Source organism: Lycium barbarum, chromosome 10, assembly GCF_019175385.1.
Source record: "Lycium barbarum isolate Lr01 chromosome 10, ASM1917538v2, whole genome shotgun sequence".
NCBI classification, from domain to species: domain Eukaryota; kingdom Viridiplantae; phylum Streptophyta; class Magnoliopsida; order Solanales; family Solanaceae; genus Lycium; species Lycium barbarum.
Window position 1 is genome coordinate 106,145,251 of NC_083346.1, and position 14,444 is coordinate 106,159,694.

General features: G+C 33.7%; 1 pseudogene; it reads left to right on the forward strand.

Annotated features, from left to right (window-relative positions):
* The first annotated feature begins 72 nt into the window (after window positions 1-72).
* Window positions 73-13,237, forward strand: LOC132615458 (putative late blight resistance protein homolog R1A-3; annotated as a pseudogene).
* The last annotated feature ends 1,207 nt before the right edge of the window (window positions 13,238-14,444 follow it).

A 14,444-nucleotide genomic window follows, 5' to 3' on the forward strand; every position in this document is an offset into this window, starting at 1 on the left:
ATATATATATATATATATATATATATTTGTCCCATATATCATCAATTTCTCTCTCATCACAACCACTATCTATTCACTCAATTTTTTTTTATTTCTTCTCAAATTTCAACGAATTAATTGAATTCATGGCATCTTCTTCGAGTAATTTACAGTGCGGTCCTCCATTGAAGTAAGACGTGTTTCTAAGTTTTAGAGGTAAAGATACTAGAGACACATTTACGGGTCACCTGTACAAAGCTTTGGAAAACATGGGAATATTGACCTTTCTAGAGCATGGCGATTCGATCTCAGAAGATCACTTGAAAGCTATCGAAGTGACTCAGGTCGCTCTTATCATTTTCTCAAAGAATTATGCTAGATCGAGTTATCGCTTGAACGAATTAGTGAAGATCATGGAATGCAAGGGCAAAAGTGGACTAACAGTCATACCAGTCTTCTATGATGTGGATCCATCACATGTTCGAAAGCAAAGAGGGAGCTTTGAAGATGCCTTTGCAAAACATGAATTGAAGTATAAGGATGAGGGGATGCAGAAGGTGCAAGCATGGAGAACCGCCATGACTGCTGCCGCATGTCGAAAAGGATATGTTATCAGTGACGGGTGAGTTAGAAACTTTAGGAATAATTTCCATTCAAATTTGGATGCTTCTGAGAAGCCTAGATATATTCTACTATAGAACAAAGAATCTATACCTTAAAAATGAGTTAAACATGATCAAAACTCAATAAATTTGTCATATTTACCAAATTTAAAAAGTGGAAATCAAATATATATCATTGAGCTAAGCATGCTGCATGCATAATCTAATTTCATTGATTATCCTTTAGACGTAAAAAATGCTGCTTGATGGTTCATTATATAAGTATATTTCTATCAGTAAGAAGGCATTGTGCCGCGAATACATAAAAACCCTCCTAAACTATTCAAGTTTTGCAACTTTCATATTTCAACTACAATATTTCCTATTTAATCAATACACTGCTGAACATGAACAATATGAAATACTTACTAATACTTGATTTTCTTACATTTTCCACAAACAATCTTGTTGTTTTTGTAGGGATGAATCAAAGAATATTCAGCAGGTCGTCACAGGCATTTCTTCTAAATTATGCCAGAATGCACCTCTTTATATAAAAGTAAGCCACCTCCTAAATTAACCCTTTTCTAATAGGATCACAATTCTAATGTTACCATATTTCTAATACTAATTTTCGGATACGTGCATTGCACGTGTATCCCATACTTATTCGTACAAAGGTTTTTAAAATAGTATAGCATGTGTGCGATGAATGGTGAGCTTAGAGACTTCAATTTTGCAATTTTTATATTATGTCAAGTATTCAACTTGACAATAATTCTATTTTTTTATGTGTCAACAACATATAATTTACATGTGAAATTGAGCAACGTCGGCTATGGTTGCAAATTAAATGTTTCATGTCTTAAAGTTTTTGCCTTTATTTTAAGAAACTGTGATCTCCTTTTTATAGATACACATATCAAAAAGTTGTCAGGCGAAAATAGTGATTTGTAGGAATTGTTCAGAAATTCAATCAATAGATGTGTGCCTACCTTAGGATGAATGGATTGAAGTCACTGTCAAATTCATGGTGAACACCAACACAAAAGTTGTAGTCATGTGCCATAGAGATAATAGTTGCTAAAATATTTAATAACTAGTGATACGCGGTAAGTAAAATATTTTGTGAAATTTTTAATTAGTCCTATAAATTTAATCAATATAGAAATAAACTTTTCATCTATATACATAGAAATCTATATATAATATAAAGCTAGGCATAAACAAAGTGATGTGGCACCTCTCTATAGACACCATTCCTATTTATCTTTTTTCTCCTTTTTTTGAGATTTTTTCTTTCATCTCTCTATATAAAATACACAAAATAATCTACTAAAACTAATTAATTTAAACCCATGTTGCTATTGCAATTTAGCCCAGCAATTGTAGTAACTGCTCAGCCCACGTAGCACGGTAGCAGCAAATAAGACTATCTTAAAACTAATCTAATAAATGCATTAAAGGGATATACCGAACATTTTGATGACTTTTCGTTTTACCTAGAACTGTTCATTTTCAAAGAGCTATTCTATAGTTTGTTTCCTTGGTTTCGTGAACGTGGTGCATAAGAAGTATTGACCCAACTTTGTAACCATGTAAGAGGATGGAACAGAAGTGGATTGCTACTAACTGGTCTTCGAAAATTTTGTCTTTTCTCCTTCTAGGTTCTAATTAGTCGCTTGTCTCATTATTTGTGTGTTTTCTCATGATATTGGTAAATTTGTTTTCTCCTCCATGATTTGGCTTTGGCTTCTAACAGATATGCAGTTATTTTTGAGGATCTATCTTCTCCATTTTTTCCCTCCTAACTATATTACACGTTTCTTAAAAATTCTTTTTTCATTATCTAACTTTTTTGAACTTCTCGAATGGTCCGGGGGATCTTTCTTACAAGGGCAACAGCCAACAGTGGAGAGTAGAAGAATAAAAGTGTTATTTATAGCCTCTTTCTTGTACTTTGATTATCTTATTAATTTGTGATTGTCACTTTCCTTTTTTGTGGTTGTTAGTGTTTTATCATGCTTTTTATAGTATTTTGCCATGACTTATAATTCGTTTCATTATTTCTTTTTTCGTACTATTTTGAATTGTCGGTCCTTATGCCAGGTTTATCGGCAACAGTCTCCCTACCTCTCAAGATGAGGGTAAGGTCTGAGTACACTCTACTCTAAGACTCCACTTTATGAGATTTCATTGGGAATATTGTTGTTGTTCTTTCTGAGGTAGGACATTCAAAATAGAAGCAATATTAATTGTTATTATATCAAATTCTATAAATTAATGAACAGTTGGGTCTAAGAGATCCTATAACTTCTGCCAAAAAAAAAAAAATTGTGGCTACCATTGTGGTAGGAATAGATCGCAAACATAATCAAGAGGTTCTCTTGATCCTTTTCAACTAATATTGATAAACTCTATTTGCTTTTTTGTACTTATTAGTAAAAGTTTTTTTTTTTTTTTAACAGTATTGAAGTTTAGTGTTTATATTTACTAAGTAAATTTTTCTCCCTTCGACATTTTTTTTTTCTGTGAATGCTTATGCATATACTGTACATAATCTAGATCCATCAATTTTGACATAACTAATTACTAAATAAAAAGCTTATTGCAGTTAACTAGAGTATAAGATAGACAAAGAGAGGCTAATTATAAGTTAATAACACTGCTTACGGGCGGTCTTATAGATACCTTCTAGATTTATCACTTATACTTATTCTGCACGACAGTTGAAAGACTAGAAGTCTTAAAGAAAATTGTAATTCTTTCGTTTAATTTGAATTTTGTCGATTATAAATTTCTTTACTTTTTATTTCAACTTCATGTTACTTCAATAGAAGAAAATTATAGAGAAATAAAAGTTCTAATTGTTATCTAACAAAATATTTAACACACAAATAGAGATTTGTAATCTAATTAAATATATACAATTAATAATGTTACTCATATAAGAAAGTTAATCCATTATCATTCTAATAATTGGTAGCATTGTTTATTAGTATAAATTTATTGATGTTGTTTATAACCGCGCGAAGCGCGGCTTCATCACTAGTTAATAGTAATAAATTAACTAAATCAAAAGTAAACACATTTCATTGAGATTAACTTCAACCTCGTTATATTGTCAATTTTGCAAGAACAATAAATAACTTCAACAAATAAGACAAAAACATAGTTAAAAAAAAAATTCTCACATAGTTTCTCCTATTTTTATTTATAATTTATAATTATAAAAGAAAGAAACCTAAAGAAGAAGAAATAATTAGAAAAAGAAAGCACAAAAAAATAATGATAGCACCAATTTTTTCACCTTTGTCTGTAAATCTTTCTTTCAAAACCGTCACTTCGTTTCAAAAGTTCTTTCCTTTCAAATCATGTGTATAAAACAAATCTCTTGTTGCTTTTTCTTCTAATTTGATGTGAAATTTTAAATATTTTTCTTTTTGCAAGTAACGGTTCCTACCAATTTGACACTTTGATAACTCTCCTATAAGTTTAGTCTTACAAAAAGAAATATATTTGGGAGCGTGTGATTCTAACAAACATTACTCCATCATATTATTCCTCAAAATAAACATTGCCTCCAAGAATTCAAAGATAGAAAAGTTAGAAGCAGATGAGAAAAGAAAATGTGGTCAGACTGATCAGACCCAATAAACACTTATATAGTGCATTTCAAACTATATATTAGGACAAAATCCTATGCATTTGATCATGCTTGTTTATGTTTGAGGTGTGTGGATGTGCAATAAAGGATGTGAAGGGTCAGAAACCGTTTGCAAAATTATAGAATTCCAATTGGTGTAATTGTATAGTTATGACTTTTGAAATATGAGTATTTTTAGAATTTAGCGTAATTTAATAGAAATAACTTTTCAATCTTTTAACATAATTAAGAATGACTTTTGAGTTTTCTTAATTAACATGACAAATAAATGAGGAAAAAGACCGAAAAAGGGAGAAAATTGGAGTGAATTAAGCTGAAAGAAGAAAGGATGAGAAAAGGCCAAAAGAGAGGAACATCGTGTTGTTTTGAGATCCAAAATGAGGTTTCGGATGGAACAACAGTTAAAAATAATTTAACTAACTAGCGGAATCTTTGCATTGTCCATAGGTAGATATCAACAAAAAATTACAAAGCAATTATCAAGAAAATTTAGTGAAAGATGAGGTGGGAATATGAAAAGTGTGCATGTATAATGACTAATTAACCCTACTTCACGATCACCATGGCCTAGAATAGTTTGTATGGTTATTCGTTTCATTAATTTAGAATGTGAGAGAATGAAATGAAAAAGAGTTACACCGGTTCACATAAAATGAAGGTGAAGATTTACAAATTGAAGAGTTACAAATGGCATTTGAGAACTAAACAAATAGCACGACCAGCAATCTCCTATGCATGCGTCTGCCATTAGACTGTTTAGACGATAACATAAGGTGTGTTATAATACTACTACAAAATATGTCCATATACCTTCCTTTAAACAATTGATTTTATTATTCCTAAGTTTCAATTTGTTTGTCTAATTTTGATTTAACACAGAGTTTAAGATAATAAAGAAAACTTTTGAATCAAGTGGACTTAAATTAAAGATATGTAGAACGAATCAAAATATCATTTAAGACAAACAAATTGAATCAGAAAGAATGATATATTTATCTTACAGAATGCAAATAAAATTGCATCTTAAATGGTAGGTAACATCTACCAATACTTCAATAAGAAAGTGCAAAGATATTCCAGAAATTATGTGGAAACAAAAAAATCACAAATAGAAAAAGCAACTTACAAACACAAACTTAATACCTTTGTGGAATGTCCGCAGCTTGTTCACTCACTGCCTTGCCTGCGCGATGGGCCCTCCTTTAATTTCTTCAATTTTTCACTTATTTCTTCACCTAGATACAAAGCGATATAAATTAGCAATAACCACATATAATTTCTCTAACTTCACATGAAAATCGCGGCAGATAAGCTCACAAAACTCGAGGTATATAAAACCATCAAGGCCCCCAACCCAATTATTATAGTTCTTGCAGTGGTATATGTAGTCAAATTTCTGAAGCTAAAACTTTTGTTTAATTCGTTTGCGTGTTCAAAAAGGAATCACAGAAAAAAGCAATAGAACCCGCTGAAGTCATTCCTGATCCGGTGAGCGTTCTGCAAAGGATAGAAAATGAGTATGATTTGTCCGAATACCACAAGAAAAACATAAAGTTGATGAAGACAGAGTTATGGTTTCTGGGTAAATTTCTCCTCTTGGAGCGTGGAGACCTGCAAATAAAGATCAAAAGTGTTCTGAAATCCGCAGAAGTTGATTTCGGCTCTGACTCAAAGTTTAATTACTCTTATGTGCTACAAGAAATTGAGTTTATCAGGAACGATATCTCAGACAAGTGTGGTTATTTTGAAACCACAGCTCCAGCTGTTACTACGACACCCCTGACCCACGAACCTGTGGTGGAATACATAGACAATGTTGTACAGAATGCCAAGGACCTGGTGATTGTTCGCCTCGGCAAGCCGCTTGCTGTGTCTAATGAGGCACAGAGCAGCACGTATGCTTCTGCAAAGGCTCAAGTAGAATTGGTCGAAAAGGAGTTGAGAGCACTCAGAAACTTTGTGTGCTTTCTCGGAAAGATATGCAGTTCAGAACAAGAAGACTGCTGGCAGACTTTGTTGCGTCATGCTGATTATGTGGCTACCTGCGTAGCAATTACATCCTACATCAATATGGGTTGTAGCCTTCCGGATAAACTGGAGGAAATGATTCAGCATACTAAGCTACGCGTCCGAGTCATCTGCACAGACGTCCTGAGATATTTAAAGTCATCATCAGGCACTCTCGTCGTCATGTCCCCAATTGAAGCCGCGGATGAATTCATGCAGACTCTTCAGCAAATGTCCATGGAGTTAACAGAGTCTTCTTTCTTGACTGTGCATCAAAAAGAATCCCTTGCAGAACAGCTTAACTCGTTGAGAATCTGTCTGAATGAGTTACCTCTGATTAACGACATTCAGGATGAGATGAAGATGCGTTTCTTCAAACGGCTATCGAGTGTGGTCATTCATGCTGCATTTGCTGTCTACTCATTTGGTGATAGCAACAAGGAAGATTGGCATCAACAATTACTTGTTATCTTAGACATGATTCGGTCTGTCAAAATGGAGATTTATCAAAAGATCCGAGAGTGGGTAACGTCCCATTTGCCTAAGAATGATAAATTGGCCTTTTCCAATCACCTTCTCAACAGCTTCAAGGAGTTCCTTTCTGTCCATTCTGATTCACTTGCTTCTGTGAAGAATCAACTTGAATTAGTCCATGAGGAGCTTACATTTTTCGAACCTTCCGTCATGCGTGTAGCAGAACAAGGCAATAATAAGCAGCGTAACGAACTTGAAAATCTTGTTGGAAGAGTCGTTGATAAGGCTTTTGAGGCAGAGTACATACTTGATTCATTTGCAGTTAGAGAGGTACCTCTTACTTATCTTACAGTGTGGCTCTCGGAAATCATAAAGGAGATTAAGCTCATTAAGACAGAGTTAACCATATCCAAGGAAAAGAATATGACAAGTGCCTCCAATGCTACCAACGAAGAACTGGTTGGTTTTGGGGATGTCCAGAAAACTATAAGAGACCAGCTAGTTGGAGGATTAAAAGAACTGGATGTCGTTTCCATTGTGGGTATGGCCGGTTCAGGTAAAACGACCCTTGCCCGAAGTTTTATCAGTGATGATATAATTGTTTCTCATTTTGATTTCTGGGCAGAGTGTTGTGTTTCGCAAGAATACACTCGGGAAGACTTGCTACTTTCCATTTTGATTTCTGCTAATTGTATTGAGCCCACTGAAATTTGTAAAAAAGGTGCTGATGAATTAGCTGATAGACTACGGAAAATTCTACTGCCAAAGAGATACCTCTTAATCATTGACGATGTGTGGGAAGTAAAAGCATGGGATGACTTGAAATTATGCTTTCCTGATAATAGAAAAGGTAGCAGAATCATTTTGACCAGCAGACTTAAAGAAGTTGCTGTGCATGCTAAATGTGTCACTGAACCCCATTATCTTCGGAGTCTGGAAGAGCCAGAAAGTTGGTTGTTATTAAAGAAAAGGGTATTTGGGCAAGAAATCTGCCCAGAAGAGTTGAAGGAAGTTGGGAAAAACATAGCAAAGAAGTGTAATGGGCTACCACTTTCCGTTGTTATAGTCGCTGGTCTTCTCGCAAAGATGGATAAGACAGAAAGATGCTGGACGCGGATGGAGTTAAGTTTTGGGGAAACAGTGCAGGATGGCGCAAAGGATTTAGTAAAACTAAGTTACGATGATTTACCTTACAAACTGAAACACTGCTTTTTGTACTTTGGAGCATTTTTAGAGGGCAGAGAAATTTCAGTGTCAAAATTAACAAGCTTATGGATTGCTGAGGCGTTCATAAAAAATGAAGAGGAGAAGTGTTTGGAGGATATGGCAGAAGATTACTTGGAGGATCTTATTGGAAGAAACCTTGTCATGGTAACTTAGAGGAGATCAACCGGGAAGATCAAAGCATGTCGTGTGCACGATCTAATACTCGACTTCTGCAAGGAGAAAGCTAAGGAAGATAATTTTCTTTTGTGGCTGAAAAGGTATTTCCTTCTTTATATTCTTCTCGAGGCTTTGATTAATTCATATGTTTTCACTTATTCCTTACCTTACTTAAATTCTCTATGCAGAGATCAAGATGCGAATTATCCACATTTTTATTCTGAAAAGCCTGTGCATCGCCGCTTATCATTTTGTTCTAATCAAGATGATCTTTCTGGGTGGAGGCCGTTATGCTCACACGCCCGTTCAATGTTATTCAGGGAGCTTAGCGATAATACATGTTCTTCAATGGGACATGCCTCTATCATCTTTGGCAACTTCAAATTTCTCAGGGTGTTGGATTTGGAGTTTGTTGAAGTGAAATCTTTTCCCACTGAACTTAAGCATCTGAGATACCTAGCTGTTCAAACTACTGAGAGTTCTATCCCATCATCCATAGAAAACCTCTCGAATCTTCAAACGTTCATTGTCAAAAGAAATCGAGGACAGGTACTGTTGCCAGATACTCTTTGGAAGCTGAGTAAGTTGAGAAATTTAAGCATTAGTGACAGTGCTTTGTTTGATTTAAGTGGTGTGAGAGAATCTCTCGATGAAAGCCTGTACAATTTGGCAACACTTTCGTCAATATATGTTTCCAGGGCAGACAACATAGGGAGGATAGCAGGAAGAACACCCAACCTTCGGAAGTTAAGATGTATATTTGCTGATTCGGGGTGTTGGGGAGAGAATGAAAACCGCTTCCCTGTATTGGACTCATTATCTCAACTTGAAACACAAAGGTGGTCTTCACTAGTATTCCAAAGATAGGTCCTTCAAGATTAAACTTTCCAATGAATCTCAAGAAATTGACATTATGCAAATTTCGTCTGCCGCCTGCTGAAATTTCAATCATTGCCAACCTTGAGGTACTTAAACTGCAACAAGTTGCCTTTGAAATGGATGAATGGGAAGTGAGAGATAATGAGTTCCCTCAGCTCAAATTCTTGGAACTAGAAAATCTCAAACTCTCAAAATGTATAGTGTCTGACGAAGCCTTTTCTTTCCTCAAGAGATTGGTTCTAGATAGTTGTTTACATCTCGAAGCAATCCCTGATTGTTTCGAGGACTTGGGTTATTTGCAATATATTGAAGTAAAATCATGCAGTGAAGATGTTGCCGAGTCAGTCAGAAATATCAAAGAAACACGAGTTGATAATGGGCACAAATGTGACATGAAAGTCTTCTCTTAGCATTGGAATAATCAGGATGCGAGTCTGTCACCTTCTGTTCATTCTCAATCCGATTGCAGGTGCAATCTTAAGCAGATACTGGTATTTATATCACTCTGTTATGCTTTCCCCAGTACATTGCTTTACTGACTAGCTCATGTTATTTTTCTTTCTCGCTTTAATTAGTTGTCCTTGAGACCTGTCTAAACATTCATTACACATCCAGTAAAATTTTGCTTATAATGATTGATTTTAATTGACCTCTATCCCTCTTTGTCATATGTTTCTTCTTTTTATCATTCTAGTTTCTGGACATGTGTTTTGCACGTGTATATGTCATGTAAGTTATAAAAAAGTAATACTGAAAATAAAAATAAAAATCTTTCTAAGAGTTCAACACGAAAAGACAATATATATATATATATATATATATATATATATATATATATATATATATATAAAGACATTAAAGTGTAAACAGGAAATTATCACTTCTTTTAACAGCAAAATTGTGGGACTAATTTCAAAGCTAGTACAACAAGTCTGCATTCCAAATCACCATAACATACAATCAGAGAGTAATTACTTTATCTATGGAAGAAAATGAATATCTAATAGTAACCTCAACCTCAAACCAAATACTTAATATTTTATGAGGAAAGAATGATATCCTTGTCTTGTATGAATATGCTCATGTGGCTCCTATAAATATCAGGTTTGTTGGCTTTGTTGACGTTGCATATATGTCATAACTTTAGATTGTAGGGAAGAAGTTGTGAGTGCGATGGGATGGAGCCTAATGCCCCTATTTATGCTCTCTTTTGTAACTGAAAATTTATGTAAAATTTTGTGGAAAGATCCATCTTAAATGTAGACAACTAAGTTGGAGAAATGTAACTTAAACGTTATGAAAGAAGTTAATGAGAATCGAATGGGAGTTGCATTTTATCAGCATGTAGGAGATGTATTTGGTCTTATATCATTTACTCAAATGAATTTAGTGTATTTATTACTATTCAAAGAACTACTCAAATTCTGCAGATTTTCTGCACCAACAAAAAAAATGTTAGTTAATGTACAGGTTTATGAAGGAGGTAATATATAATTTTAAAGGTTATTATGGTCACTCAACATTACAGGGGTATTTTAGTGTTTTAACTTTTAATAATGGAACTTTCCACTTTTAGTATAATATAATATGATGATTATGACTGTATATTCATCTTAGCATTTGCATCTCTAGACACTCATCTTGTGAATTTGTCAGGTGTTTGCGGTCTAGCACTGTATAACATTGTTGGTCTTATAATTGTTCTATAAAACTTAAATTTCACTTCGATAGACATCATTGTATCATATAACATCGCGAAGTGGCTTCGCTGTTTCAGCCATACGATCTTCGTTATGAACTGCACCTTTCTATCTATCATTCCGTTCTTCTGAACAATGAGTCTAAATATCTTAAATTACTTGCGTTTAGGTATTGCAGTTCACCTTAGTATCATACTTTTTAATGCTGAGTAAATTTGCAGTGTATATATATTCATCGTTATATTATTGTTTGTACGTTAATCTCCTTTACTTATATCCGCGCTTGTAACCAATCATTGAACCGAGAGATTACAAAAGAGAAATATAAGACATGTTTCTTCAAAGATAAATGATTTAGCTATTTGGTCCAACTATCAACTTATTACCCAATTTATCGATATTTCTTTCTTTTTTGGCCAACCAAGTTATCTGGCTCTCCCTTGTGATATTTCTAACCCCAAAGCTTCTTCGTAATCTCAATGTCACCCACTTGACTGGATTTTATCTTATATACCAATGGCTTCAACGGAACTCTCCCAAGCATTAATCCATTAGGGCTTGTGGATTTCAACGTGTCCACCAATCATCTTAAAATTAATATTGAGTTTAAGGCTCGCAAATCCAAAAGTCAAAATTTGAAATGCTACAATTGGAAGCGAGTATATTAAGAGTTGATAACACTTGTGTGAGTTTTATCCTAAGTTTTGAGCTTCATTGGAGATGATTTACTTGAGTTTTGCGAAAAAGCTCGTAGCACAATTCAAAATAAACAAAGAATACAAATTTATCTATACTCTCCAATCTCCATATATACATGTATATCCCTTTAAGTATATTTGTTCATTCCTATGTATTTCATGTACATTTTTATATATTCCATATATACCTGTGTGGAATACATGAATATATGTGTATCGAGTTCTCGTTAGTTTAACTCGATTTCAGCTATAAATTTGAGCAGTCCAAATCATCTTCAGTCTTCTTCAGATTTTGTACATTATTTTGTCCAGATATTTTTAACGAATTCCAATTACCCTCAGAAAAAAATCTTTCTTTTTCCTGAATCTTCTGAATGTCATATACTAATGAAATTTTTGTTGTTAAAAGATGACAAATATTATTCTTTCCCTAAGTGATAGAAAATACTCCCTCCGGTGCAAAAAGAGTTTTCACCAATTTGCACATCCCTTAAGAAAATGCTAATTTCTAGGTAAAAATATATAATTTGACTAAATTATCCTTAATTAAATAGATATTGAGATTTGGTCACTTACTTAATAAATGCAAATCTGAAATTAAGGTTAATTTTTTTTAATTTGGCAAGTGGATACTCTTTTTGAACTAGAAAATAAAAGGACAATTCGCAGTAATGTCCTTATTTTGGTGTGGTCTTTAATTTTTTTCCCATCAAAATGAAAATATTTAACTTTTGCCCTTTGCCTAAAACCTCATGATTCTAGGTTCGAACCCCTGCTCAGGCAAAAATTAAAAAAAAAATTAGGTAGAAAACTCTGCCCCATCGAAAATAGTTTACCTGCAAAAATCTACCTTAAGGTAGTTAAAATTCTGTCTTGCAAATCCAAATCTCTATCTTGCGAAATTCGTTCTTTTTTCTTATTGAGCTGGGGTTCGAACTCAAAACCTCGGGGTATTAAGTGATGGGCAAAAATTAAAGACCACCAATTTGAGGGGGGAAATTAAGTAAAATCTACTTGCCATAAATACCCCTAAGACTTATTTATGAATAATAATTACCTTATTTTTTATTTATTTTTTCGCAGCTTTATTGTTGCAAAATTACATTCCATAACTAATCCACTAACTTTCAGTTAATGGGTTTGTATAACCCCTAAATACACGGTCCAGTAACTTTCAGTTACTGGGTCTATTCCTAAATATACGCTGATGGTATCCCACCGATTTTCTCTCCATCTTCTCTCATCATTATTTGCACGAGTTTTACTATTCTTTAATCGTGTACTACCAAAAATAGGTAAGTGATTTTGGTGGTTTTTAAATTTTTTGCTGTATTTTTCTAATTTTGCTTATAAGTTCTCCATTGTTAGGGTTTTTACAAGAAGATTCAATTATCCATTATAATGGCCGAAAGGGACACTCCAAGCAGGAATACTCTACGGAGCTGAGGAATTTTACTGGCTGTTTGAGGAGCTTTAATAGCGGTGGGGGACGACAGAGCCAAGGAATTTTTCGGTCCATGGATGACATCAGATTCGAAGAATCCTACAGTAGCAGCAGCAACTATGGTTGGCAAAAAGAGGAGCTTTAACAATGGTGGAGGAATTTGTCGGAGAAGAAGAGTTTGCCATGGACGACATCGAAAATCTGAAGAATCTTACAGTAGTAGCAGTCGACCACTCCATGGATATGGTGTATTTTTTTGTCGGAGAAGAAGATGTCATCATGGATATAGTGTATTTTTTCGTATTCGCTTGTATTTCGAAGGAGAAAGTGTGTATTCGTCATTTTTTAGTGTATTTTTATGTATTTCATCGAAGATTTGAATGAAATCCATGATTTCTTCTCCTTCTTCTATCTCTTTGTATCTCAGAATTTGAGTGCATTTCGTCCTTTTTTTAGTGTAAATATAAGTTTAATATATTTGGCTGATTGTATTTTGAGAAAATTAGATGTATTTCACTGTATATGTTGTTTGAATGAGCTATATACGACTGAACAATGTATCCAAATATATTGAAATATAGTTATTTACATGTATTTCCGTGTATTTAAAAAAAGTGAAATGCAACCGAATCCAGCAAAACAATGTATTCTAGGAGACTTCTGTATTTTTGGAAAATTATCGTGCTGAGTTTTTTGAATTCTAAAAGTTTGGAATGGAGTAATTTAGAGAGAGACGTGAGCTATTATGGAACTTCAGCCGTTATGTGTGATACATGGTTGATTTAGACTTACCATTTAAAATGAAAGAAGAGAATTTGTTCCATAAATACAGCTTATTTTTACTCTGCCGAATTTTGTATTTTTGTGTATTTCAAAAACGCGAAATACAACCGAATTTAACAAAAACTAGCTACGATTTGTAAATGTAGAAAAAGTAGCTATAAATTGTTAGAAGCTATTAAAGGGTAGCTGTTTATGTAAGTTTTACAAAAATTAAAGACCACCCCAAAAGAAGGGCAATTCGTACAAAGAAAATAAAAATAAAAGCTAAGTGAACACTTTTTTTAAACGGGAGGAAGTAGGGGTGGGCGTTCGGTTTTTCGGTTCGGTTTTATCAAACTTCGGTTTGGCTATTTCGGGTTCGGCTTTTTTAAGGTGGACACCGAACACCGAAACAAACTAGTTCGGTTCGGTTCTTTTGGTTTCGGTTTTTTAAAGTTCGGTTTGGTTCGGTTTCGGTTTTTTCAATTCGGTTTTTTTGATATAATATTAGAAGCGATTCCACTGACACTAATTCATATTCTCAAAAGCAATAAAAACATAAAACTGATAAATTGAAATCAAAATCAAACAAACAAGATACACAAGAACAGAAAACTATAATCATGATATAGGATTACTAGGTGTTATATACATACCGTAAGAATAATTAAGAAAATACATAAAGGACATACATTAATCCTAAAGACACATCCTAGTTACCTTTCTTTGTTAAGGATATTTGACTTTCTCAATTGAAGTGGAAAATTAGGGATACAAATGCAAAAGAGGACTTATTACAATTGGATTTTTTTTATTTAAACTTAATGGGCTTGGACTATTTTAATTTTT